General features: G+C 42.5%; 1 protein-coding gene across 1 annotated transcript in view; it reads right to left on the reverse strand.

Moving 5' to 3' along the window:
* Window positions 1-16,714, reverse strand: part of DSE (dermatan sulfate epimerase) — an 81,742-nt gene extending 65,028 nt beyond the window's left edge. Inside the window, exon 1 of the mRNA XM_068985105.1 lies at window positions 16,610-16,714. The gene's annotated coding sequence lies outside the window, so the exon portion shown is untranslated. The remainder of the gene's footprint in view (window positions 1-16,609) is intronic.
* Between the last annotated feature and the right edge of the window lie 310 nt (window positions 16,715-17,024).

A 17,024-nucleotide genomic window follows, 5' to 3' on the forward strand; every position in this document is an offset into this window, starting at 1 on the left:
AGGCAAAGTACCACAAAATACATTTAACTTCTCATACATAATCTACTCTGGTTCATTCATTTACCTATTTACCTAAAACTGTGCATATTTAGAATATGTTCTTATATCATCTCCTTCAGCATTAGGTCCTATAAATTTACCCTCTAATGATAATGATTCTAGGAAGCACTAATACCATGTTCAAAGCCCTACCTAGCTATGCAGGAAAGGGTTAACTCAAATCCTACACATTTCTAAGACAGGACTGGCCCATGTCTGGTTCATGGGAGATGAGTTCTGAGCTCTCATTATATTCTATGTGATAAGAGGATTTTTGGGTGCCTGAGGCCTTGGGCCATGTGATACTATTAATATCAGACAGTTTATACTAACAATGGGATTCACAATGAACTGTCTTTGCTCTGGGGGACCAGAATCTGAATAGCTAAAGTTAGTCATGCAGGCATTACAAGCTTCCACGACTGAACCCCAATAAAATCCCTGAATGCCAAGGCTCAAGTGAGCTCCCCTGGCTGGCAACTCTTTGTGAGTGTTGTCACATATTCTTGCCAGGAGTGAAACTTCATTAGCAGAGGACGACGGAAGCCTGTGCCCGGTTCCTCCCAGACTTCACCCCGTGCACCTTTTCTCTTCACTGATTTCAGTCTCTATCCTTCGGCTGTGTTAAACTATAACCACAATTCTAACAGCTTTTTGAGTCCTTCTAGTGAATCACTGAGCCCAACCGTGGTCTTGGGGAACTCCCTGACCTCCTTTTTAGTTCAATGATCTAAATTTCTGTTAGAATTCTGAAAGTCTTGCTATAGCACTTTGTCCCATTACATAAGAAAATGTCATGATACTTTTCACCAACTCTTTCTCCTTACTCAACTTCTGATATTGTTCCATTTTAAACCCCCCAAAATGATTGTGTCCAAGGATGTTGCTGTTGAAGCAAAGGACACAGCAGAATACTGGACTTAGTATTAAACGGCTTAAAAGCTTTAGATATTGTCTAAAAATGAAATACATAATGTTAGCTGGAAAAGCTTAGAAGACTTTCACTGGGAAGTAATTTGCTGGCACTAAACATACCATTCCAGTTCATTTGTTTAAAATTAAAATGTCACTTATTGGATGGTACGTATGGAGTGATGCTTTTAACACTATACACAGTTCTTTTTCATCTCTTATATTTAAGCATTCTTCCATTTTTTAATCTTCTCTTTTTTTTTTTTTTGTCTTCACATTCTCAAACTTTTTTATGTGTAGTTTTGTTCTCATCCTCCTTTTTGTCTCATGGATCATAGTTCCTTAGCATTAAAATCCCTGAGTACTTTCCAAATGTCCTCCTATGAATCATAATCAAAACTCAGAATACCACAGACTTGGTTTGTAGAACAAAGATACAGAGATGTAATTAACCCAAAGACGCAGGCACTGCCGTCTCAGACTTCCCCATCTCAGTCTCAATTACTGGCAATCAATCCTGCCAGAAATTCAGGCCCAAACTCCCTTCCTTCCCTTCCCCGCTTTGTCTCCATATTCAAACCATCAGCAAATTCTGTTGGCTCCATTCTCAAAATACATCCAGAATCCAGCCACTTTCGCCACCACCGAAACAGCCTAAGCCACATCATGTCTTGCCCAAATTACTGCAATAGCTTCCAAACTAGTCTCCCTGTCTTCGCCCTCACCTCCAGTGGTCATTCTCGACACAGGAGCCAGAGCTGACCTGTTCAACCATAACTCAGACTATGTCACCACTCTGGTTAAAACCCTCCAAAGGTTTCCCATCTCATGTACCAACATGTGTGCTTGCTCAGTCGCGCAGGTCATGTCTGACTCTTCAAGAACCCGTGGATTATAGTCTGCCAGGCTCCTGTGGCTGTGGGATTTGCCAGGCAAGAATACTGGAGTGGGCTGTCATTTCCTCCTACAGGGGATCTGCCCAACCCAGGGATTGAACTTGCATTTCCTGGGTCTCCTCCATTGGCAGGAGGATTCCCTACCATTGCCTCACCTGGGAAGTCCCAAAGTACCACCAATAGCTCTCAAGTCATTATGTGGACCTGTTGTGGAGTCTCCACATCCTACAACTCTCCCACTCTTTTCCCTCCCAGTCACATGGTCTCTCTATCCCTATACACATGTGGGCACTCCCTTCCCAGTGCCTATGAGCCTGTTCCTCCCCCAGACATCTGCATGGCTTGCTCCCTCACTTCCTTTAAGTATTTGCTCAAATGTCACTTTCTCAGTGAGGCCAGATGTGACCATCTCATCTAAGCTACATCCTTACCACGTTTAACCACCATCACTCCCTAAACTCCCTTCTGGGTTTTATTTTCCTTCATGGCACTTATAACTCTCTAATTACTGTACAACCTACTTATTTTTTGTGTGTGCCTGGCTTCCCCCTCTAGAATGTAAGCTCCATGAGGGCACTTTGCTTTTTGCTATATCCCCACCACCTAAGCATGCCCAGCACTTAAGAAACAGAGAATATTTATGGAATTGATGAATTTAATGAACGTGTTTAAGATGCAAAGTTTAAATACTCAGAGATAACTAAACATACAGTTAGATAACTATATAAATACAACTACAGAAAAAGAATAATAAAGATCTTTTGAGTATAACTTTTGGAGGTAAAATGTATTACAATGCCTGAACTTTAAAAGACTGCTGAGTGTGATTATTAATGACAGAGTTGACTGAGAGCTGCCCTCTGCCCAGCGCCCTTCCAACCCTCACTCAGGCAAAGCCCCACGTATACCCTTGACTGTGGTTGGCTCCTGTACCCCCAAGCCCACCATGGCCTGGTCAATGTGCCTGGCCTGCTTCTGACCACAGTCCACTCCCTGAGGATTCCGTGCTGTTTCCCAACATTCTATGAGTGGTTTTCATGGGTTTCCTGACAGTTTTCTCCTAAATGTCACCTCAAAATTTTCAGCCCCTTTTGCATGGGATTAGACATTCTGCTCTTTCCCTTTCTCCAAGCTCAGACCAGCCAGGCCTCCTTCATGCAGGATGGGTGCATATGCTAAGACTTTCACTGAGGATCTTCTGTTCTGAAATTTAAGTTTCAAATTTAAATTTCCTTCATGTCCCTTCTTTTAACCACATTCCCAAAGATTATCATCATAATGTAATGGTTTGTTATAAAGGTTTTATTATTGCTATTATTTGGATATTTTATTTTAAATTGGAGGATAATTGCTCTGTAATGTATGTTAGTTTCTGCCCTACAACAATGTGAATGAACATTAAGTATATATATTCTTTTCCTCTTGAGTCTCTCTTCCACCCCACCCCTCTAGGCCATCATAGAGCACCAGGTTCAGCTCCCTGTGCCATACAGCAGCTTCCCACTGGCTATCTATTTTACACATGATAGTGTATATATGTCGATGCTACTGGAAATTAAAAAAAAAAAAATCCTCTGTACTGCCAACATTTCTTTTATGCAGAGATGTCAAAAGAATAAGGGTGCTTTCTAATTAATTATTCTTCCTTTCACACCTACATTATTCCTATTATTTTGTGCTAAAAACTCCTTCTGACAGTTTTTATAGTTCAGTCTATAAAACATTACTAGTCAAGAAACAATTCTTGAGGAGATATGTTACTAGACAGTGGAGACCATGCATGCTGTGAAGAATAAGACAATAATTTCTGAACTGATGGTGACAGATTCACAGGCCAAAACACATTTTCCTGCCAGAAATAGCTCAACTCAGAGCCTGAAACTGCCAGATATTTAATGTTTGTGTCTGTATGTTCTAGGTCATGAACATTTAACTCGGTGTCTATATCCTCATATCAGTGAATTTACTGCATTTTTTTCTGACTTTGGCATTCTATTCTGGTAGTGGTAGCTCCATTCTTTGTATCTAAAACTAGGAATAACACCTCTCATATCCACCCTACTCAATTCACCCCATCCCTGCTCATGGCCAGATTCTACCTAGCTATTTCTTTTGGTCAAACCTGAAGGAATTCTCTTCATCCATGCTGGAGAAAACTCCTCTTGTACTGATTTTATTTCTTAGACCTTCTTCTTATGTTCTGTCCTACATGAATGTGGAGACTAGATGACCATTTGCCAAGTCAATTCCTGAGTTAAATGGGCAGAGATGACACTTAAGATGCTCCAAATGAAAGATTCTGTGAAGTAATTTTGACTCTTTCAGCGACACATCCTTTATTGTGCTCTCCATGGAGGCTGAAAGCCATTCTCCCCAACCCACAAGCAAGATGGGAACCAGCCTCTTCCGTTCCTGGGGCCACCTTAGTTTTCTCAGTGACTCGTTAGGGGTGACTCTCCTGGCACGTTCATCTCTTGCAATCATTATTTGTCTCTGTACTCTTTTTAATCTTCATGGGTCATTTCTATTGTTTTGGAATATTTCTCAACCTCCCAGTGATTTGGGAAACTCAACACTAAAAACCTGTGTGCACGCATGTGTAGTCGTGTCCGACTCTTTGCAACCCAATGGACTGTAGTCCCCCAGGCTCCTCTGTCCATGGGACTGTCCAGGCAAGAATACTGGAGTGGGTTGCCATTCCCTTCTCCAAGGGATCTTCCCAACCCAGGGATCAAACCCACATCTCTTACATCTCCTGCATTGGCAGGCAGATTCTTTACCATTAGCACCACCTATCTTACCTCACAGCTGCATATCTACTCACTTACTCATTTTCAATTAAATCCTCAGCAAAATCCTTATTCTGCAACATTAGATTTTTGCCTCTTTTCAAAAGTATTCAATTCTTCCTTTATCACCTATATTTGGGGACAGTAACATATCATCCAAATTTACAGAGAAAATTGAAATTATCCAGGTGGCTCAGAGGTTAAAGCATCTGCCTGCATCTGCCTGCAGTGTAGGAGACCTGGGTTTGATTCCTGGGTCAGGAAGATCCCCTGGAGAAGGAAATGGCAACCCACTCCAGTATTCTTGCCTGGAGAATCCCATGGACACAGGAGCCTGGTGGGCTGCAGTCTACCGGGTTGCAAAGAGTCAGACACGACTGAGTGACTTCACTTTCAAACTTACCTTAATATCTTTATCTCTAATTCTAAATGGAAAGAAGTCATGGAGAGTGCCATCCTGCAAAGATAGAAGAAAGGCAAAAAGATCTTTTCAGGACTTAGCGAGCACACAAATATCCAAGGCCAACCATGCAGAATGTGTCCACTGCTGTTCAGGAAACAGTGCAAGTCCAGACAAAGAGGAGGCAGAAGAGCCATGGATAGCTCATTCCTTATCTCCCATATAAATCCACAGAGGCCTCTTCTTTTCTACAGTCCTTTAGGCATGTCATGGCATAGTGTAGTAGACTCAAAAGGTCTAACTTGAAATCAGTAATGGGTGGAATTGGGTCCTACAAAAATTCCTGTGTTGGAGTTTTAATACCCAAGGCCTCAAAATATGACCTTATTTGGAAACAGGGTCCAAATAAACCACAGATATAATTAAGATATAACAATTATAATTATGTTAAGATGGGCTTACTGGAGTAGGATGGGCTCCTAATCCAATACGATGGTTATCTTTATAAAAAAGGGGCAGTCTGATGACAGAAATGCATAACCAGGGAGAATGCCAGGATGAGACGCAGCACGAGATCAGGGTGAAGTGTCCACAAGCCAAGGGCACTGAAGACGGACAGAAACCACCAGAAGCTGGGAGAAAGGCATGGGGCTGGCTCTCTCGGCCGTGGAAGGAGCCAATCCTGCTGATGCTTGCGTTTTGGACTTCGAGCCTCACAGAACTGTGAGACAGTAGATTTCTGTTGTGGGAGCCACTCAAGCGGAGGTACTTTGTTACAGCAGCCCTAATAAACTACACGCAGTCCTAGTCTTACAATGTTCTCATTCCTAAAATCGTTGTTGTTCACTAAGTTGTGTCCAACTTTGCAACCCCATGGACTGCAGCACTCCAGGCCTCGTTCCATTTCTAAAGTAGGGATCGTAATTTTTATTTTATCTACACCAAAGGCTGCTATAAACAATAAACATATATAGTGCTTACCGAATACTAGGAACTATGCTAGGTAGTTCACATGGGTTAACTCATTTAATCTTCACCACAATGCCGTAACACAGATACTAATATCGTCCCCTTTTCATAGCTGAGGAAACCGAGGCACAGCAGAATAGTAAGGAAGAGAAAAGTGAAAGTGGAAGTCGCTCCAAGTGTTGGACTCTTTGCAACCCCATGGACTATATAGTCCATGGAATTCTCCAGGCCAGAATACTGGAGTGAGTAGCTTTTCCCTTCTCCAGGGGATCTTCTCAACCCAGAGATTGAACCCAGGTCTCCCACATTGCGGGCAGATTCTTTACCAGTCAAGGTCACACAGAAAGTGAAGGGGGCAAGATATAAGCCCATGCAGTCTGACAGCATTACCCATGAAATAACTATCTTTGTAAACTATCAAGGTCCTTCCAAATTAAATAAATCACCATCATCATAACCACTTTCCTACTCAAGAGCCTCTATTTCCCACAGAAGAAATAACAATTTTCTCCTCCAAGAGCTTCCACAGTCTAGTTCTGGCCCGTCTCTTCAACATCAGCATTCACTTCCTTCCCACACAAACTCTCGCTTCACGCTTAACTGCTCATCCTTGCTTGAGCACGACTCATATTTTATCCTTGATTCCTACTGTTACTCTCTCTGAGGGTTCCCTCTACGTGCTCCACATCAACCTCATACCTTTCTCAAAGAGCACAGTGCTGTCTACGAAGCATTCCCTAGCAACTCTATCCACAAGTGCCCTCCCCTAGGGCCCCATACACGCATTGCTCAATACTCTGAGAATTCAGGGAAGATGCCAACCAAGAAAGTGCACCTGCCCTTTTATAAAATGGGAAAACAAAGAAAATATCTACACAAACCACTAAAGAAAAAGGAAGTAGGAAAATTCCCTGACAGCGCAGTAGTTAGGCCTCTGAGCTGCCACTGCAGGGGCATGGGTCTGATCTCTGGTTGGGGAGCTAAGATCCTTGAGGCCAAAAGAAAAAGAATTGTATGAGAATTACAAAGTACTATTGAAATTTTTAGAAATCAATACTTCCAACTGAGTTGAAGAAGGATGGCTGTACCGAGGGGCATCTGAACTGGGTCTTAAAAAGGGATCAGGAAGAATGTCTATAGCTAGCTATCTATAACTATCTTTATCTCCACTAATTAATACACTCAGTACTAATAACCTGCACACTGAGCTACTTGAAGATACTTGTTTTCTCCTTTTCTCACATTTATTGTTTCAGTCCTCTCTGAATCCAAAAGGGCTCTGAGACAGATCTCACCTGCTCAGGTATAAGCTGCTGGAAGGTGGGGATCTTAGATCCCCTTAGATCTTCTTTGTCTTCCCTATGGTGTCATGCACGAATGATTATGTGCAACACAGGCCTTCAAAAAGATTTGTGGAAAACAAGGAAAGAATTCATGAAGAAGGTACAGAAGATAGGAGAGAGACTGTCATGAAAGGAGATAAGGGAGTTTGCATGATTTTTCTAAGAAGTTCTCCTTGACCTGGCGGCTACCCCACTCCTTAGCTCACTCCTCTTCCTGCGCCTTTGCTTAGCTGGTGGCTGTGCTTGCAAGGCTTTCTCTCCTCCCCCTTTTGGCATAAAATCCTCTGAGGTGCAGTTTATTTTCCCCTCCTTGCTGAGTATTCTTCGCCCACGTAACCCTCACAGACATCTTTCTTCCTGCAATCCTGTTGCAAGGATTTGTCTGTTTAACACTTAATTGTTCTCATAAAGTTTCATACTCAGTTATCCTTCTCCAACCAGACTTTATAGCTCCCGGAGGCTGGAATTCATGTCTTTTTTTTTTTTTTCTTTTTGCACACTGCCCCGCTTCAGCTCCAACCAGACGTCCCCTCAAACATGAAGTACCTGGCAAGTACTTGCTGAATGACTAAATCCTTTCAGTATTTCTATCGTTAAAGTAGAACGTTCTTTCATCTGACTCTCAGGTTCAAAAGTACACTGGAAAAAGTTATATATCAAAGCATTCATTCCTGGTAACACAGATTTATCTTTTCTAAAACTTGCAATCACTGAACCAAACTTCAGTGGCTTCACCAACAAGAAAAAACGGTGTAAGCACACAAAGAAGGGTCTGTTACATAACCACCCGAATACTGCTAGCTCCATTCAACTTCTTTAGGCACAGGATTTATCATTTTATGGCAATTTAGTAGTATAAATACTGCCAACACATTTCTTCCCCAAGAAAGAGATATTGAAAGTGGCCCAACTTACCCTAAAACTTGCCAGGTTACATTTAACAAGTTGAGGTGAAACTGAATTTTTCAAGTTCCTACAGCAGATACTCAAATACCATTTGTTAATTTGAATTTTATTTAGAATAACTCTATGCAAGTCACAGTAAATCTAAAAACTATTGATGCTGAAAAGCTTGGAACCCTAACAGAGCATGTGATTAACAGGATGAATCCAATCTGAACAATACTGGTTTCCTTAAGAGAAAAAAAGTGGATCTTAAATTTTTGCACTAAAGTTTAAGAAATGATAAACTGAACTATTGGATAAAAGTAATAGGTCAGTTATTATTCTGCTCTCTATTTCGCCTGGGTTCTCATTAGAACCAACATGCTCTAACTTGTGAAAGACTTACCTTCAAAATAGAGGAAAAGAGAAGAAATCAACCTCATACCTAAGGGAGACAGCCAAAGACACTTTAACTGGTTAACTCTGCAGGCTTTTCAGTGATTCCAAGAAATCAGTTTCCTCTGAGAAAGGTAACTGTGAAAAACATTTCAAAATTGCTTTAAAACTATGGGCTGTAAAACTAAGTGGAAACATTCCATTTCAGCTGCCTAAGACATTGACATTGTTGGGCTCCTGTTCTTGGCACCCCCCAAACCCACTGACCCAATATTGGCTGAGTCTGTTTTCTAACACCTTTAGCAGCATCAGTATGAACATGCTTTTAAGATGATTACATCTTAAGTCCTGCCTAATTTTATTACTGTGAAAAAACACAACCACTGGCCTGAAACCACAAATTAATTCTACTAGAGTCTATTTTCCTGAACAAAAATGAAACAAAGCTCACGTTCTGTTTCTATACATGCCATTCTTTTTAACCAAAAATACTGCTGTTAAGAAGTCTGGAATACAAGCGAAGTTTCCAAGCTCTTTCTGACATGGGCAACCTCTATGTTTTGACCACATGGCTAATGAATGCCCCATACATTCATGTGACCACTGTTGCAGTCTAGTTCTACTATAAAAATGGGGTAGAGAAATGTAAAAGATATTACTGAAAGTCCAAATGGAACACCACAATCTGCTGCCAAGCCCTTTTTAAAAAAAGATTTTCTAAAATAAAAAAGAAATGCAGCGGAAAGTGATCCGTTTGAGGAGAAAATAGATTGAGCATAGGGGAGAAGGGCTTTCAGACACTGTAATGTATATCTGAATGAAACGCTGAAGCAATCTTATGCATGATCAATATTTAACCAGTTAGCAAATATTAATACTTTGCTCTAATAAATAAAAATGCTGAGTAGAAACTATAGACAACTTTATTTCAAACACTAAAACTCACCATATCTTTTATATTCACATAATTAAGTCACTTTTAATTTCCAAGATTTTCAAATCCAGATGAGCAGCAGGATTAAAATTAGAATCCCAGAAGACAAATGCTAACATCCCTCCTGGACAACCTCACTTAAACCTTTCTAAACAGAGACGAACTCAAAGGCCTCCTTCCTAAATCCATTCTAAAGGTTAAAACATTCAGAAAAACTTCCCTGTATTTAGCATAAATCCCTCTTGATGCCTGCTGTAAGTCGATTTCCTCTCCTTTTTCTTCAGGGAAGATGGAAAACAGCTGTTCAACATTCCCTTTCAGGCCCCTTTTTCCTTCCTGCCAGGCCCATTTCCCCCTTGGGAGAAGTGTAAACACTGCAGGTGATTCCTAAATCCAGCTGGCCCCTACCCGATTATCCAAGGGGCTGGTGAGCCCGGCCCCATGCGAGCCTCCTAGGATGCTGTCATCCAACTGCCAAGGCCCCAAGAAGAGGCCTTCTTTACCAGAATTTGTGGAATTCCAGAAATCCTTTACTTAGAGTCTGTCTTCAGATATAGTCAAGACAACAAAAATAGCGCTGTGTCAAGAAGAAAAGCTGACCGTCACAACTGTAAAGAAGGTAAGCAGTGTTATCCCGCAGCCTGACGGTCTTCACTACCACTCTACCCGGTGTCAGGGTGTTGAGTGCACCCTGGCGTGAAACATTTTTAAACTACTTGGTAATTTTTATCATGCAATTCTTGAGTTCCTTTGTCACTGACGCAACTTTCTGGATGTAAGCTTACTTTAGAAATGCAATAACCCTTTCAATACTCCAAGGTACAGAACTACTCTAAATGAAGGGGTTAATCCGTAGCCTTTTATTTCTTTTTCTTCACTTTTAAAAATATGTTTATTCGAAATAAATGAGCATTGTTCACAGCTCTTCTCTGCTCCTTTTTTCCTGCTACCTCTGTTTCCTTTGCATTCTGTCCTGGTTTTTTTTCATAATGGGTATTTCAGAGGGATGACAATTCCCCCCGCCCCCCGCACCTGCCAAAGATCCCTACATCCATTTCATACAAATGCAGATGATCAAATTCTAATGAAAAGTGACTTCAGCATGGATTTCCAATCCCTAAGAAGTAGAGACAGCACAGTCTGAAGAAGAGGATTTGACAGTAAAATGTATGCAAAGATAAGGAAGGGTACTTTTGGTTTCCGGAATAGAACAGACTTGTTCAAGAGGCCCATGGCCCTCAGCCAATTACCATGCTCCATTTGATCTTTCTGCTGGGGAGGACTGTCGCTTCATCGAGGACATCACTGGCATCCCCTGGTTCACCAACCGTGCTCCCAGTCTATTTTTTAAAATTAGTAATCTCTACTAGGTTCACAACGCAATCCGCTGATCACTACATTTTACACTAATGCTGTTAACTCCCACTTCAAGAACTGCTAACAAATATCCCCATTTTTCTCACAATAGTCATTAGACTCCAACAGTAAAGCCAGTACATTGCCTGTGTACTTTAATCAATAAAAATATTATAGACCCACAGCTTGGTGAGCCCATTTCCTTTACAAATTCTTTTTAAGAGTTATGAAATGCTGACTCAGCTTTGTTGTGGTATAACATCTACATGCATTAAATCCCTTTTGCTTAGTAGCTAAGTTTGTTACACATGAGAAAAAATGCAAAAACCTTAATTTAATCAACAAATTTACAACCCTATGGCATGTGTATATGAAATGAATATTTCAAACGGAAAGATTTAAATGACAGCTTTTTAAATGACTGTGGACCTACTCAACTTCTACTGAATGATCATGTACAATAAACACACAGGGAATTTTACTATGATAATCCTAATATTTTCCACTAATTAAGTAGAGAGGCCCTGTTAATTCCATAAATAATACCAAAAATATTTTTCGCATGTGGACACATACATACACTCAGTTGCAAATTTTCTCTGTCTAGAGCAAAGCAGATGGGTGCAGTCTACAATGGATACACGACATACCCATAACTGAGAGTTAATTATACACATGTGTTTTGTTATATTTTTAAAAACAGGACTACACTTACCTAATGGTTATAACTATTCTCAAATATAAAGTGCCCAAACAAATCATGCTATTACCAGGATGTTTATAGCTTCTACATATTACTAAAGAGGCAAATTCTGTTCTTTCAGAAATTGTTTACTAACATTTGATGACAACACTTACCAAGATCATGTTTATGGACTACCCCGAGGGAGTTGGAACAAATAGAAGGAAATCCAGCGGTAATGTTAAAGCACATTAAAATTCATAGTGTTATCTGGAATTAAGGACAGAACTCCATTCAAGAAATAAACAGATGGAACTTGCCTGGTGGTCCAGTGGTTAAGACACCACGCTTCCAAAGCCAAGGGGTGCAGGTTCCATCCCTGGTCTGGGAACTAAGATCCCACATGCTGTGTAGCATGACGGGGTGGGGTGGGGTGGGGGTGGGAAAGCAATCATTCTCCAATAAAAATTAATTTTAAAAAAAGCAATTGTACTCCAAACAAATTAATTTTAAAAAATTTAAAAAAAAACAAACACAGATGGTCTCAACCATCATTTCTTCTTTTTCCAAAGTAAAATCATTCCCTTTTCTTTTCTGTGGTATTTAACAGACTCTCTAAACACTCTGCCTCCTGCAGGTTTATACTCTTCTGGGCATCTGACAGAGGATCCGAAACCCATACCCTTGATAGGCTGGAGCTTGCTGAGACATGCAGACGGCAGCAACACAACTGGTAAAACACCCAAAAACTTAAAGCCAGCAAATGAGAGCTGAGCAATGAGCACAGGGCTCTGTGGGAATCAGAAGGGGCCCCAGGATGGAACCCTGATGAGGATGATAAGAGATAAGCAGAGTGAGAGGAGGGTGCTGTGGGAAGAGGGCCCCAAAACAGCCAGTTTACAGAAGCCTGGAAAACACATAAGCGAGCATTCCAGGGAGCTGACATTTCACGGACAGTAATGAGTAGTAAATGGGATAATAAATTAGATCTGTAAGAAAATGAAATGTAAGAGTCTTTAATAACATGGATATGGAATCATAAAGGAGAAAAGTAGAATAAAATATGCCATTTAGGTTAATCTCATATGTAAAATAGGCCACTAATTACTTGTAAATGACAGACAAGTCTCTTCTTTTCATGGTATTTCCATTTCTACAGCCCTAAACTAAGGATAAGACATCTGCTCTATATCACTCTTCATTTCCACTAGGCTAAAAAATGAAAATATTAGAATTCTTTGAAAAAATATTGAATTACTTTCTCATGCTCACGCTCAGTCACGTCTGACTCTTTGCCACGCCATGGACTGTACCCTACCAGGCTCCTCTGTCCATGGGATTCTCCAGGCAAGAATACTGGATTGGGTAGCCATTTCTTCCTCCAAGGGATCTTCCCCACCCAGGGATCAAACCCACCCTTCCTGTGTCTCTTGCATTGCAGGAAGGTTTTTTACTACTGAGCCATGGGGAAGCCCTAGGCAGTTTTAAATAGAAGCATTCACATAGCTGTATGATCTACCACGGACTCGTTTTCCTTCCATTGTCTAATGCACAGGAATTCATAAGCAAGAATATATTAACCCTAATGTCTCCTTTTTATCCTGTCCACAACACTACCTTTTTTTCTAGTATGATTCTTTCCTGTAATATCTCTCCACCACCCCCTAATCAAACCACTCTTCTACGTGCAAGTAGGAGCTGTGAAACACTAAAGTTAGACGGGTAAGAACCTGGGACTACATTGATTTACTAAAATATACAGAAAGATTTTCTTTAAAGAAAAATTACTTCAATTAAAAATATTATCCACTTAATGCAAGGTTTCACTTTTAAAATATATAATTTCCTGTGAGAGGTGGGCATTAGGATCAGTCACACTTTTTGAAATTCATCCATTTCTAATTACTGCCATCATCAAATAGAAGCATGGATCAGTGCCACTGAAATCTAGGACTTTAAACTCTACTTCCAATCTGCCCTTAATTCATCAGATGAATTTCACTGGGAAGTAATTTCATTTTGGTACTCTGAACTTATACACTTGCCTAATTCCCATGTCAGGCACTGACTTGGTTTAGATTACACTGTGTCATCCAAATATCCACTGCTAATTTGGTGACCCCCAACAAGTTTTTTTTCTACAAATCAACAAGCATACGTGCTAAGTCACTTCAGTCACATCTGACTCTGTGATCCCATGGACTGTAGCCCACCAGGCTCCTCTGTCCATGGGATTCTCCAAGCAAGAACACTGGAGTAGACTGACAGGTCCTCTTCCAGGGAATCTTCCCTACCTAGGGACTGAACGTGTGTCTCTCACGTCTCCTGCAATGGCAGGCAGGTTCTTTACCACTAGGGCCACCTGATTACCATGCGTGAAGATAATGTAATTCCAAGATGAGAAAATCCTAAGGCGTTTTATAATATAGTCAAAAGAACTGTCCTGTCCTCTACTTGGAGCCGTTCTTTCAGAAGGATTGCTGGACATGGAATCTCCACCTTACCCACTCCTTCATAATAGTAAAGATCCAGCGCTTCTCAGCAAACAGAATAAAAGTATCCACTACAATGATGACCTTCCCTCTACAAGAGGGTCTTGAACTCCTCAAAGGCCTGCCACAAACATATTCTAGCATAAAAAAAGTTATTTCTTTTCTTTTAATTTATGGGGGAAGAAGGTGAAAAAAGGATAAGAACATGTACTATATTTAGGACTCAAACATGCTAATGATATTGGGCCTTTTCACATGGCGCTAATGGTAAAGAACCCCCACCAATGCAGAAATCATGAGAGACATGGGTTCAGTCCCTGGGTGGGGAAGATCCCTGGAGGAGGGCATGGCCATCTACTCCAGTATTCTTGCCTAGAGAACTCCATGGACAGAGGAGCCTGGAGTCCATGTGGTTGCAAAGAGTTGGGTATGACTGAAGCGATTTAGCATGCATGCAAGTAATATTTAATACACACTGCAACTACAAAATGCTAATCTTTTACTAGTTTCTTTACCCCTGTGGGAAACAAACATTATTGATACAGTTAAACCCCAATCTAAATGCTGTATCTTCCTTTATTCCTTTCCAATCATTTGTTGAAACTGTAATATTGAGTGGAAATCATGTAATTTCTTTCATGGGACAGAGTGTCATCCAAGGCAAGTAGAAATAAATATCAAAATATTCAACTACAAATATTAAGAAATGTATAAACAAATATCTTATTGCTTAATTGCAGAATGTATTTTCATCTATGATCTTAAAATACTTTTTCAGAGATTAAAAGAAACCTTTATAATGAGGTCTTGGGAAGGGCAGTACAGCCTCAGTGAAGAACCTTTCCTTCTGGATGACCATCAGATCCCCTCAAGGCAGCACTGTGGGATACTGGACTGGTCAACAAAGCTCACTGAAAACATGTTATTAGCTAATTTGTGGACTAACTTTATAAATCCTAAAGTAGACAGACACACAAATGTTAGGTATTATGATGGTCCTGACTTCATGTGGCAAACCTAGCTAACTTCTTACACAGTCTTTCCCGTAACCAGGTCCCAAACCTCAGAGAGAGGAACTTTAAAATCCTTCCACCCAGCAGGCCCAGGAAGGTGCTAATAATTCCTTCAGTGACAAGGGGTCTATACTGTTTTCTGTTGCAAATTTCCCTTCTGTCCACATTTTCTCTTCTCTATTTTTATAGAACACATCTTACCTGAACACTTTACAAAAGGACACATATCTGTATGGTAACCTTGTAGTACATGATACACACTCAAATAATCCTATATTTTATTTCTTCCATGAATCCTGCAAACAATTTGGGGATCTCATTTTAGAAGTAGTCAGAAAATTCTATAAAATATTGCATATCCTATTTCATTTCATACAGATTATCATTTATTGCAAAATTAAAAAAAAAAAACCCTGAAGGAAATTCCTGAAAGGTTAAGGTCTATTATGTGAAAAATAAAATACTGGGGGAAAACTGTTTTGAAACTATTTCTCAGTGAGAACGTCCGTTCTCAAATTTAATGTCAACTAAACCATGACTCTCTAAAGCATGACTAATGAAAAAATGTTTAATAAGAACCTTATAACATGGAGATCCCTAGGAACTAAAAGTGTCATTTCCTGATCTAAGGAATTCCAAGTAAATGAGGTTCACCTCCTACTTCTAAGCAATGGGATTCGGTTTCAGCCTTCAATGCCCGCCAGCCTGAGCAGAGGTTGATGCCTCAAACAAGCGATGAAAATGAGAAAATTCTGAGGTCACAAACTTAGCTTAGATTCCATCCGCGACAGATCCAGAGCCCGTGTGGCATTGCTCACAGAGCTTCCCAGCCTGTGAGTCAAGCACGCCCCACCCCCCACCCCACCACCAGGGACTGCCTGGGAGTGAGGTTTACCAACAATTTCCCCAAGTGTCGGTGGAGCCCGGCGGCTTTGGAATCCGGCGTCTAGGGAGGCTCGGGACGTGCTTGCCTGGCTTCCACAGTTGCAGAGGCGGGCTGCCAGCACCAGGATCGGCACACCCGACCACCACCACCCCAATTAACAGGGAGACGGAGGGAAAGGAGGGCGCGAAACTGTGCCAACCTACCAGGCAGAGGGAAGCCGGAGCCTCCGGCAGTCCGGGAAATCGCAGCTGGGCCGGCCGAACCCGACGCACCGAAAAGTGATCTCCGAGTTCTTACCGTGCGCCCAGCTCTGCGCTGGGCGCCCAAGGGTTGGAAAGGGACTCAAAGCTGCCCCGCCGCCGGGGAAACTCATGGCTCCAGCTTCACGCCTCGCGCGCCCCCCAGCCGAGCTGGGCTCGGGCGCGCAGGTCGCGGCGCTCGGCGCCCGCCGGGGGACGTGGCTCTCCGCTTGCCTCCCGCCGGCTCCCGGCCAACGACCCGCCCGAGACTCCGGAAGAAAGCTGCGCGGCGCGGGGTCCAGAGCGACGTGCGGCGCGGGGTCCAGAGCGACGTCCGCCGCGCGCCGCTGCCCACCACTCGCGCGCCCCTCCGCTTACCGCTCCCCGCCGCGGTTTCGACCTCTCGGGCGTCGCCTCTCCAGCTTGGGCCCAGGCTCCGGAACCCCTTCCCGGCCCCCTTCTCTGCAAGGCGCCCGGGCCCCCGGCGCCCTCGGAGCCGAACCCTCAGCGCGCCAGCCGCGCCATGGGTGCGGGTGGGCGCCGCGCCACAGGATGCGCCGCTGCAGCCTCGGGCGGCGCTACTGCTAGCCGGGCCGGCGCGGGCGGGTGGGTGTGGGCGAAAGGGGAGGAGGGCGGGACGCGGCGGGCGCTGAGGCTCGCTGGAGGGAGGAGGAAACCGCAACGTCACCAGAGCCCCGGGCGGCGAGGAGGGGAGGGGGGAACGGGGACCCCTTCCCGCTGCGGGACCCCGACCTCCAGCCCGCCCCGCTTTCTCGCCCTCCTCCTCCACTCC

This window comes from Capricornis sumatraensis, chromosome 13 (assembly GCF_032405125.1).
Source record: "Capricornis sumatraensis isolate serow.1 chromosome 13, serow.2, whole genome shotgun sequence".
Classification (NCBI taxonomy): domain Eukaryota; kingdom Metazoa; phylum Chordata; class Mammalia; order Artiodactyla; family Bovidae; genus Capricornis; species Capricornis sumatraensis.